Below are 9481 nucleotides of genomic sequence, written 5' to 3'. Positions count from 1 at the left end.
TCTATAAACCCGTTTACATCGAATTGTATGGACTGATATGTTTTTTTTCCGTTTTAGCTGTGGTGATTGGCTAAATTCAAGTAAAGAGCCTAGCCCCATTAAGGATAGTTGTTAGCCACCCAGTGCTTTTTCCCATGATTGTTTCAACCTTTTATCTTAATTTTTTATTCACTTTGATAAGTATGTTATATGATAATGAAAAATATGTTTTTTACATAATGCAGGATGCAAGCTGTGCGTGTCAAATACAGGATCGACAGAATTACATCTGTTTTGAAGGACAACTGTCTTACAGTTCGTTTTTGGAATGTGGTGAGTGAAACAAAACAAATTTATAGATTTTCACATATTAGGTTTATCAAAACGTTTTGGGAATGGTGCCAAAATGGGTGCTTTACCAACTTTTCAGATTTATTTATTTTTTTACTTAATTTTACTTTTTATGTCTTGTTATTTACATATGTTCAAATATAGAATAAAATAATGATTTGCTATGTTCACAGCTGCAAAAAGTTCAGCATTGGCTATGGTTTGAGTAGAACTGAAAAGGTTTCTCTTTTGCATGCCCTGCATTTGTGCCACTTGTTTTAACTTTCTCATTTTTAAACCTTTGTAGAGTCCATTGTTCCAGTGTTGGGCTACTGCAGCTTGAAGAATAAACATTGTGAATAGATTTTATCTATGTAATTCAAACAATGTGAACTAAAATCTGTAAATCACAGCTTCTAGCATTCACAGCTGTCTTTGCTTTCACAGCTTTAAAAACATTTATCATTCACTTACTTTTAGGAGCATCATTACGATGCAGAAGATGGGAGTGGGTATCTGGCTTGTAGACTGAAGTTTGTCCAGAGAGAAGCTTCTAATGGACAAAAGAAGGTCCCCAGACTGTCACAAACCCAAACAGGTATGTGTATTTATACTTGTACAATTCTCATCCTGCAACCAAACTGCACAATAGTTCCCTAGCCTTATTTATTAAATCCTAAAATGGAGTGTCATATTCCTATAATTTTTTTAGGGGGACCAACAACTGACGGGGACTGTTTGAGAGAAGAAGACTGCCTTATGACAGATAGCTTGTGTTCTGAGGCCATTGCGCTGATGAAGGAACTGTTATGAGGAAGATGAAACAGACTTTCAACTATCGCCAGAAGATGATTGATGACCCAGTGAAGTCATGTAGTATCTTTTTGGACTTCCCAAGATTCCTGGACATAGGAGGATTGGTATGTTTATCTTCACTTCAGCTTAACCTACCTTTAACAAAGTTTAAGTTAAGGTGGATGTGAGAAAGTTTAACAAAATGATTTTAAAACCTTCACTTCATCTATTCTCCAGGTTGAGCAAGATTTTACATTGATGTTTGGGGAAACCATCGCTGCAAAGTTCCTGGAGAAGTGGCCCACTGTCTACAAGCAGAAGTCCTTGAACAAAGCCGTGGTCTCACACAGTCTGAAGACCTTCAGAACCTTCTTCACAATGCTGAAGGCACAACAGAACTGGAAAATGGTAAATTGAACTGGATTATAAAGAAAGTGTTTAATGTTACAGAATTTTATGTAAATTGATTCAATATAAGTGCACCTCCTCCTGCCGTCACTGTTTGGTAAGCTCACTCGAAGTGTTAACACTGTTGCAAATAAGATGTTTTGGTAGCTTATGTTTATTTTACTTTTCTTCCAGGATGGGACAGCGACATGTCATCCATTTTGACCCGTGTGCACCTCCTGCCACCGTCACCTCACGGCCGCAAGAGACCAGGAAAACTCTCAGCCAGACGAGCCAGTCAACATCTTGTGAAGTTTGTCAAGGTAAGGTTACAGTAAAGGGAACATTTATGTTGATCAAAATTCTCTTTTCTTCACTTATTTTTATTTAATTTATTTGTATTTCTTGTTAAGTTGGTCTTAAATTTCATTTCAAGTGACCTTAAAGAGGTCCTGAAAGTAATTTGCCTTATCTATAAGAACCCTGTCTTCTTTCAAGCCCAAGACTAATCGTGTTTTATTCTGTTTTTTCCAGAGACAGGAACCAGCATCCAGGAGCACCTTGATGGCATCGCAGAAAGGCGTAACCGTACCTGCTTGCAGTAGGGACTCAGAGGAGCGTGATTCACAAGTACTTCATTGTGTTTGACAAACATGCCATACCTTGTAAATCACCAGGCTCACTGCCTGTTTTGATGAGCTTTTTAAAGCTCACTTGTGTTCGGCACTTCAATGACCATGATCTGGTCAATGTGTACAATTTTCTGCACACCGCCATTTATGAGATGGATGTTGAGACAACCAAAGTGAATCCTAAGGTTGCAGAGTTGAGGGCTCGGATGCTGTGTTAAATTGTTGTTTTGCTATGATTGTTTCAGTATTAAGTTGAGTTGGAATGTTCTGTTTCATTTGTAAGAAGTACCAGGCAAATGTTCTCTGACCAAGCACTTAAAAGTGATCCACGGACTTTGCCCTGGTAAGACACTTCATCTTAAATGTGGTCAGGCAGGTTGTGCTCAAGTTTATGGCACGTTTCTGGGTTCAGAAAGCATCTTAATAAAGCACATGATAAACACACTTCTAATCCTGGTGAAGGCCATCTACAACTGAAGAGACATTTGAAAGTCAAGATTTTCCCTCTGAGTGTTGCTTCTGATACAGTCCTGCTTCAGAAATATCTTGTCTAGTTGTGCAACAGCAGTTGCTGAACTTAAAGTGGCAGGTGTAAGGGAAAGAGCAATTAACTCTTTGGTCATTTCCCTGGAAGAAATAGTTAATGATCTTCAAAATCAAGCAAAAGAATCTGAGAAGCAGTATTTCTTTACAAGAACTTGTCAAAAGTGACATTGAGTGCAAAATTGATAAATGTTTTGAGAAAATGGAAAATCCTTTGTGTCCTACAGTCATGAAGATGCAAATGTTTATACTATTCAAAACTGTTTTTTGTGAACAATAAAAATGGCTGTTCAAATACTGCTTTCTGGTCTATGCATTGTATTCTTACAAACTGCTGTGTATAATAGCTGTAAAACAATTGCTTAGTGAGTGAAATAAAGTTAAAGTTGGTTCTATTTAGAATGTAATTTAATGTTTAACTGCACAATATGGAATAAAATTCAATTAGGAGAAAAATTTTATACTACTAAGAGCACAATTTGACACTAGATGGAATAAAATGTATTCCATTTTGTGTAAAATTTCCTTTTGGTCAGACTAAAAGTTATCTCTACTTGGAGTAGAATGCAATTCTATTTAGAGTAAATTATATTCCACTTAGAGTTAAAATACGGTGGAGTAGTTTTTCTTTAAACAACTTAGAGTAAATTCTCTTGGCAGTAATTAAAATTTTTGCACTAAATTGAGTTGATTTTACTCTTTAATTTCAACTCTTCCATAAGAGTAAATTTACTCTATTTAGACTGGGACCAAATGTCTTTTTTAGAGTAAAATTTTTTTCAAATTGAGTAAATTTTACTCTGGAAATGTTACTGTGTACTCATAATGTACAAGCTTTTAATGACTTATTTGAATTCAGATGCTTTGAAAATAATTACATTTAAAACGAAAGAATACATTCAAATACTGTAGGTGTAATAAGGACTGTGCGTCATCTTCACCTGATTGGCTCAGCTAGTCATTGGTCACGTGATCCTCGAATGGCAAACTCAAAACCCGAATCCCACGTCACAGATTGACGTCAATGACCGCCTGAAACAGAGTCCTTGAATGTAGGTCTTCTTCGATCATTTGGTCACTAATCATTTTCTTTGTCTTGCAGGTAAATACTTAAAAAAACAACAAAAAAACAAACAAACAAAAAGCCATTAAAGATAGGTTATCCTTTCTTAATGGTCGAGCAACACAAAGAGGTTTCCTCTTTTGAACAAGTACAACGAACAGCTGGCTTCCCTGCGCTCCCCACAACAACCGGACAATTTTCTCGCTCTTCTTCCTCCCAGCGCCTACATGTTGTTCTCTACTGCCCCCTAGGGAAGAGAGGGGGCAGCAGAGAAAGACTGGGCCTGTAAGAGCAGGTTATTGTTTTTACTGACGCTAATCTGAGTCATGTGACTAAACCTTTAATAGTCATATGCCATGTGAAATAGAAATATGATGTACATATATAGCAATAGATATTTAAATCTTCGTCACAGTATTTATATACGGTCTTTGAATGCAGGTCATCAGTGATAATTTAGGCACTTTGTCTTTTCGTTGCCTTGTCAATATTTGTAAAAACAAAAAAGAAAATATTCTACTAGTTTATAAAATGTATAACTATATACTCATAGAATGTACAAGCTTTTAATGACTTATTTGAATTGAGATGATTTGAAAATAATTACATTTAAAACGAAAAAACGAAAGAATACATTCAAATACTGTAGGTGTAATAAGGACTGTGCGTCATCTTCACCTGATTGGCTCAGCTAGTCATTGGTCACGTGATCCTCGAATGGCAAACTCAAAACCCGAATCCCACGTCACAGATTGACGTCAATGACCGCCTGAAACAGAGTCCTTGAATGTAGGTCTTCTGCGACCATTTGGTCACTAATCATTTTCTTTGTCTTGCAGGTAAATACTTAAAGAAACAAAAAACAAACAAAAAAACAAACAAACAAAAATCCATTAAAGATAGGTTATCTTTTCTTAATGGTCGAGTATTACAATGCAGGATGAAAAGAGAATTTTACATTAAAAAAATGAAATCCTCCATTCAAATACTGTACGTAATAAGGTCTGTGCGTCACTTGGACCTGATTGGCTCAGCTGTTCTTTGGTGACGTTATCCTCGAATGGCAAACTCAAAACCCGAATCCCACGTCACAGATTGACGTCAATGACCGCCTGAAACAGAGTCCTTGAATGTAGGTCTTCTTCGATCATTTGGTCACTAATCATTTTCTTTGTCTTGCAGGTAAATACTTAAAAAAACAACAAAAAAACAAACAAACAAAAAGCCATTAAAGATAGGTTATCCTTTCTTAATGGTCGAGCAACACAAAGAGGTTTCCTCTTTTGAACAAGTACAACGAACAGCTGGCTTCCCTAAAACTAACACACTGCGCTCCCCACAACAACCGGACAATTTTCTCGCTCTTCTTCCTCCCAGCGCCTACATGTTGTTCTCTACTGCCCCCTAGGGAAGAGAGGGGGCAGCAGAGAAAGACTGGGCCTGTAAGAGCAGGTTATTGTTTTTACTGACGCTAATCTGAGTCATGTGACTAAACCTTTAATAGTCATATGCCATGTGAAATAGAAATATGATGTACATATATAGCAATAGATATTTAAATCTTCGTCACAGTATTTATATACGGTCTTTGAATGCAGGTCATCAGTGATAATTTAGGCACTTTGTCTTTTCGTTGCCTTGTCAATATTTGTAAAAACAAAAAAGAAAATATTCTACTAGTTTATAAAATGTATAACTATATACTCATAGAATGTACAAGCTTTTAATGACTTATTTGAATTGAGATGCTTTGAAAATAATTACATTTAAAACGAAAAAACGAAAGAATACATTCAAATACTGTAGGTGTAATAAGGACTGTGCGTCATCTTCACCTGATTGGCTCAGCTAGTCATTGGTGACGTGATCCTCGAATGGCAAACTCAAAACCCGAATCCCACGTCACAGATTGACGTCAATGACCGCCTGAAACAGAGTCCTTGAATGTAGGTCTTCTGCGACCATTTGGTCACTAATCATTTTCTTTGTCTTGCAGGTAAATACTTAAAAAAACAAAAAACAAACAAAAAAACAAACAAACAAAAATCCATTAAAGATAGGTTATCTTTTCTTAATGGTCGAGTATTACAATGCAGGATGAAAAGAGAATTTTACATTAAAAAAAATGAAATCCTCCATTCAAATACTGTACGTAATAAGGTCTGTGCGTCACTTGGACCTGATTGGCTCAGCTGTTCTTTGGTCACGTGATCCTCGAATGGCAAACTCAAAACCCGAATCCCACGTCACAGATTGACGTCAATGACCGCCTGAAACAGAGTCCTTGAATGTAGGTCTTCTGCGACCATTTGGTCACTAATCATTTTCTTTGTCTTGCAGGTAAATACTTAAAAAAAACAAACAAAAAAAAAAACAAGCAAACAAAAGCCATTAAAGATAGGTTATCCTTTCTTAATGGTCGAGCATCACAATGCAGGATGAATAGAGAATTTTACATTAAAAAAATGAAATCCTACATTCAAATACTGTACGTAATAATAAAGCCTGTGCGTCACTAGGACCTGATTGGCTCAGCTGTTCTTTGGTGACGTGATCCTCGAATGGCAAACTCAAACCCCGAATTCCACGTCACAGATTGACGTCAATGACCGCCTGAAACAGAGTCCTTGAATGTAGGTCTTCTGCGATCATTTGGTCACTAATCATTTTCTTTGTCTTGCAGGTAAATACTTAAAAAAACAACAAAAAAACAAACAAACAAAAAGCCATTAAAGATAGGTTATCCTTTCTTAATGGTCGAGCAACACAAAGAGGTTTCCTCTTTTGAACAAGTACAACGAACAGCTGGCTTCCCTAAAACTAACACACTGCGCTCCCCACAACAACCGGACAATTTTCTCGCTCTTCTTCCTCCCAGCGCCTACATGTTGTTCTCTACTGCCCCCTAGGGAAGAGAGGGGGCAGCAGAGAAAGACTGGGCCTGTAAGAGCAGGTTATTGTTTTTACTGACGCTAATCTGAGTCATGTGACTAAACCTTTAATAGTCATATGCCATGTGAAATAGAAATATGATGTACATATATAGCAATAGATATTTAAATCTTCGTCACAGTATTTATATACGGTCTTTGAATGCAGGTCATCAGTGATAATTTAGGCACTTTGTCTTTTCGTTGCCTTGTCAATATTTGTAAAAACAAAAAAGAAAATATTCTACTAGTTTATAAAATGTATAACTATATACTCATAGAATGTACAAGCTTTTAATGACTTATTTGAATTGAGATGATTTGAAAATAATTACATTTAAAACGAAAAAACGAAAGAATACATTCAAATACTGTAGGTGTAATAAGGACTGTGCGTCATCTTCACCTGATTGGCTCAGCTAGTCATTGGTCACGTGATCCTCGAATGGCAAACTCAAAACCCGAATCCCACGTCACAGATTGACGTCAATGACCGCCTGAAACAGAGTCCTTGAATGTAGGTCTTCTGCGACCATTTGGTCACTAATCATTTTCTTTGTCTTGCAGGTAAATACTTAAAAAAACAAACAAAAAAAAAAACAAGCAAACAAAAGCCATTAAAGATAGGTTATCCTTTCTTAATGGTCGAGCATCACAATGCAGGATGAATAGAGAATTTTACATTAAAAAAATGAAATCCTACATTCAAATACTGTACGTAATAATAAAGCCTGTGCATCACTAGGACCTGATTGGCTCAGCTGTTCTTTGGTGACGTGATCCTCGAATGGCAAACTCAAACCCCGAATTCCACGTCACAGATTGACGTCAATGACCGCCTGAAACAGAGTCCTTGAATGTAGGTCTTCTGCGATCATTTGGTCACTAATCATTTTCTTTGTCTTGCAGGTAAATACTTAAAAAAACAACAAAAAAACAAACAAACAAAAAGCCATTAAAGATAGGTTATCCTTTCTTAATGGTCGAGCAACACAAAGAGGTTTCCTCTTTTGAACAAGTACAACGAACAGCTGGCTTCCCTAAAACTAACACACTGCGCTCCCCACAACAACCGGACAATTTTCTCGCTCTTCTTCCTCCCAGCGCCTACATGTTGTTCTCTACTGCCCCTAGGGAAGAGAGGGGGCAGCAGAGAAAGACTGGGCCTGTAAGAGCAGGTTATTGTTTTTACTGACGCTAATCTGAGTCATGTGACTAAACCTTTAATAGTCATATGCCATGTGAAATAGAAATATGATGATATGATGTAGATATATAGCAATAGATATTTAAATCTTCATAACAGTATTTATATACGGTCTTTGAATGCAGGTCATCAGTGATAATTTAGGCACTTTGTCTTTTCGTTGCCTTGTCAATATTTGTAAAAACAAAAAAGAAAATATTCTACTAGTTTATAAAATGTATAACTATATACTCATAGAATGTACAAGCTTTTAATGACTTATTTGAATTGAGATGATTTGAAAATAATTACATTTAAAACGAAAAAACGAAAGAATACATTCAAATACTGTAGGTGTAATAAGGACTGTGCGTCATCTTCACCTGATTGGCTCAGCTAGTCATTGGTCACGTGATCCTCGAATGGCAAACTCAAAACCCGAATCCCACGTCACAGATTGACGTCAATGACCGCCTGAAACAGAGTCCTTGAATGTAGGTCTTCTGCGACCATTTGGTCACTAATCATTTTCTTTGTCTTGCAGGTAAATACTTAAAAAAACAAAAAACAAACAAAAAAACAAACAAACAAAAATCCATTAAAGATAGGTTATCTTTTCTTAATGGTCGAGTATTACAATGCAGGATGAAAAGAGAATTTTACATTAAAAAAATGAAATCCTCCATTCAAATACTGTACGTAATAAGGTCTGTGCGTCACTTGGACCTGATTGGCTCAGCTGTTCTTTGGTCACGTGATCCTCGAATGGCAAACTCAAAACCCGAATCCCACGTCACAGATTGACGTCAATGACCGCCTGAAACAGAGTCCTTGAATGTAGGTCTTCTGCGACCATTTGGTCACTAATCATTTTCTTTGTCTTGCAGGTAAATACTTAAAAAAAACAAACAAAAAAAAAACAAGCAAACAAAAGCCATTAAAGATAGGTTATCCTTTCTTAATGGTCGAGCATCACAATGCAGGATGAATAGAGAATTTTACATTAAAAAAATGAAATCCTACATTCAAATACTGTACGTAATAATAAAGCCTGTGCGTCACTAGGACCTGATTGGCTCAGCTGTTCTTTGGTGACGTGATCCTCGAATGGCAAACTCAAACCCCGAATTCCACGTCACAGATTGACGTCAATGACCGCCTGAAACAGAGTCCTTGAATGTAGGTCTTCTGCGACCATTTGGTCACTAATCATTTTCTTTGTCTTGCAGGTAAATACTTAAAAAAACAAAAAACAAACAAAAAAACAAACAAACAAAAATCCATTAAAGATAGGTTATCTTTTCTTAATGGTCGAGTATTACAATGCAGGATGAAAAGAGAATTTTACATTAAAAAAAATGAAATCCTCCATTCAAATACTGTACGTAATAAGGTCTGTGCGTCACTTGGACCTGATTGGCTCAGCTGTTCTTTGGTCACGTGATCCTCGAATGGCAAACTCAAAACCCGAATCCCACGTCACAGATTGACGTCAATGACCGCCTGAAACAGAGTCCTTGAATGTAGGTCTTCTGCGACCATTTGGTCACTAATCATTTTCTTTGTCTTGCAGGTAAATACTTAAAAAAAACAAACAAAAAAAAAAACAAGCAAACAAAAGCCATTAAAGATAGGT

The 9481-nt window shown here is 36.6% G+C and overlaps 1 long non-coding RNA gene across 2 annotated transcripts; it reads left to right on the top strand.

Annotated features, from left to right (window-relative positions):
* The first annotated feature begins 251 nt into the window (after positions 1 to 251).
* Positions 252 to 1424, top strand: LOC145550593 (uncharacterized). Of its 2 annotated transcripts, XR_014086468.1 has the most exons (4): positions 252 to 312; positions 790 to 907; positions 1022 to 1229; positions 1342 to 1424. It is a non-coding gene; the product is annotated as an uncharacterized LOC145550593 (long non-coding RNA). The 2 variants fall into 2 exon arrangements; XR_014086467.1 differs by lacking the exon at positions 252 to 312 and having other exon boundaries at positions 606 to 907.
* Positions 1425 to 9481: the final 8057 nt, after the last annotated feature.

This window comes from Poecilia reticulata, unplaced genomic scaffold (assembly GCF_904066995.2).
Source record: "Poecilia reticulata unplaced genomic scaffold, P_reticulata-male-v2 Scaffold_98, whole genome shotgun sequence".
Lineage (NCBI taxonomy): Eukaryota > Metazoa > Chordata > Actinopteri > Cyprinodontiformes > Poeciliidae > Poecilia > Poecilia reticulata.
This window is presented reverse-complemented; position numbering and strand designations above follow the sequence as displayed.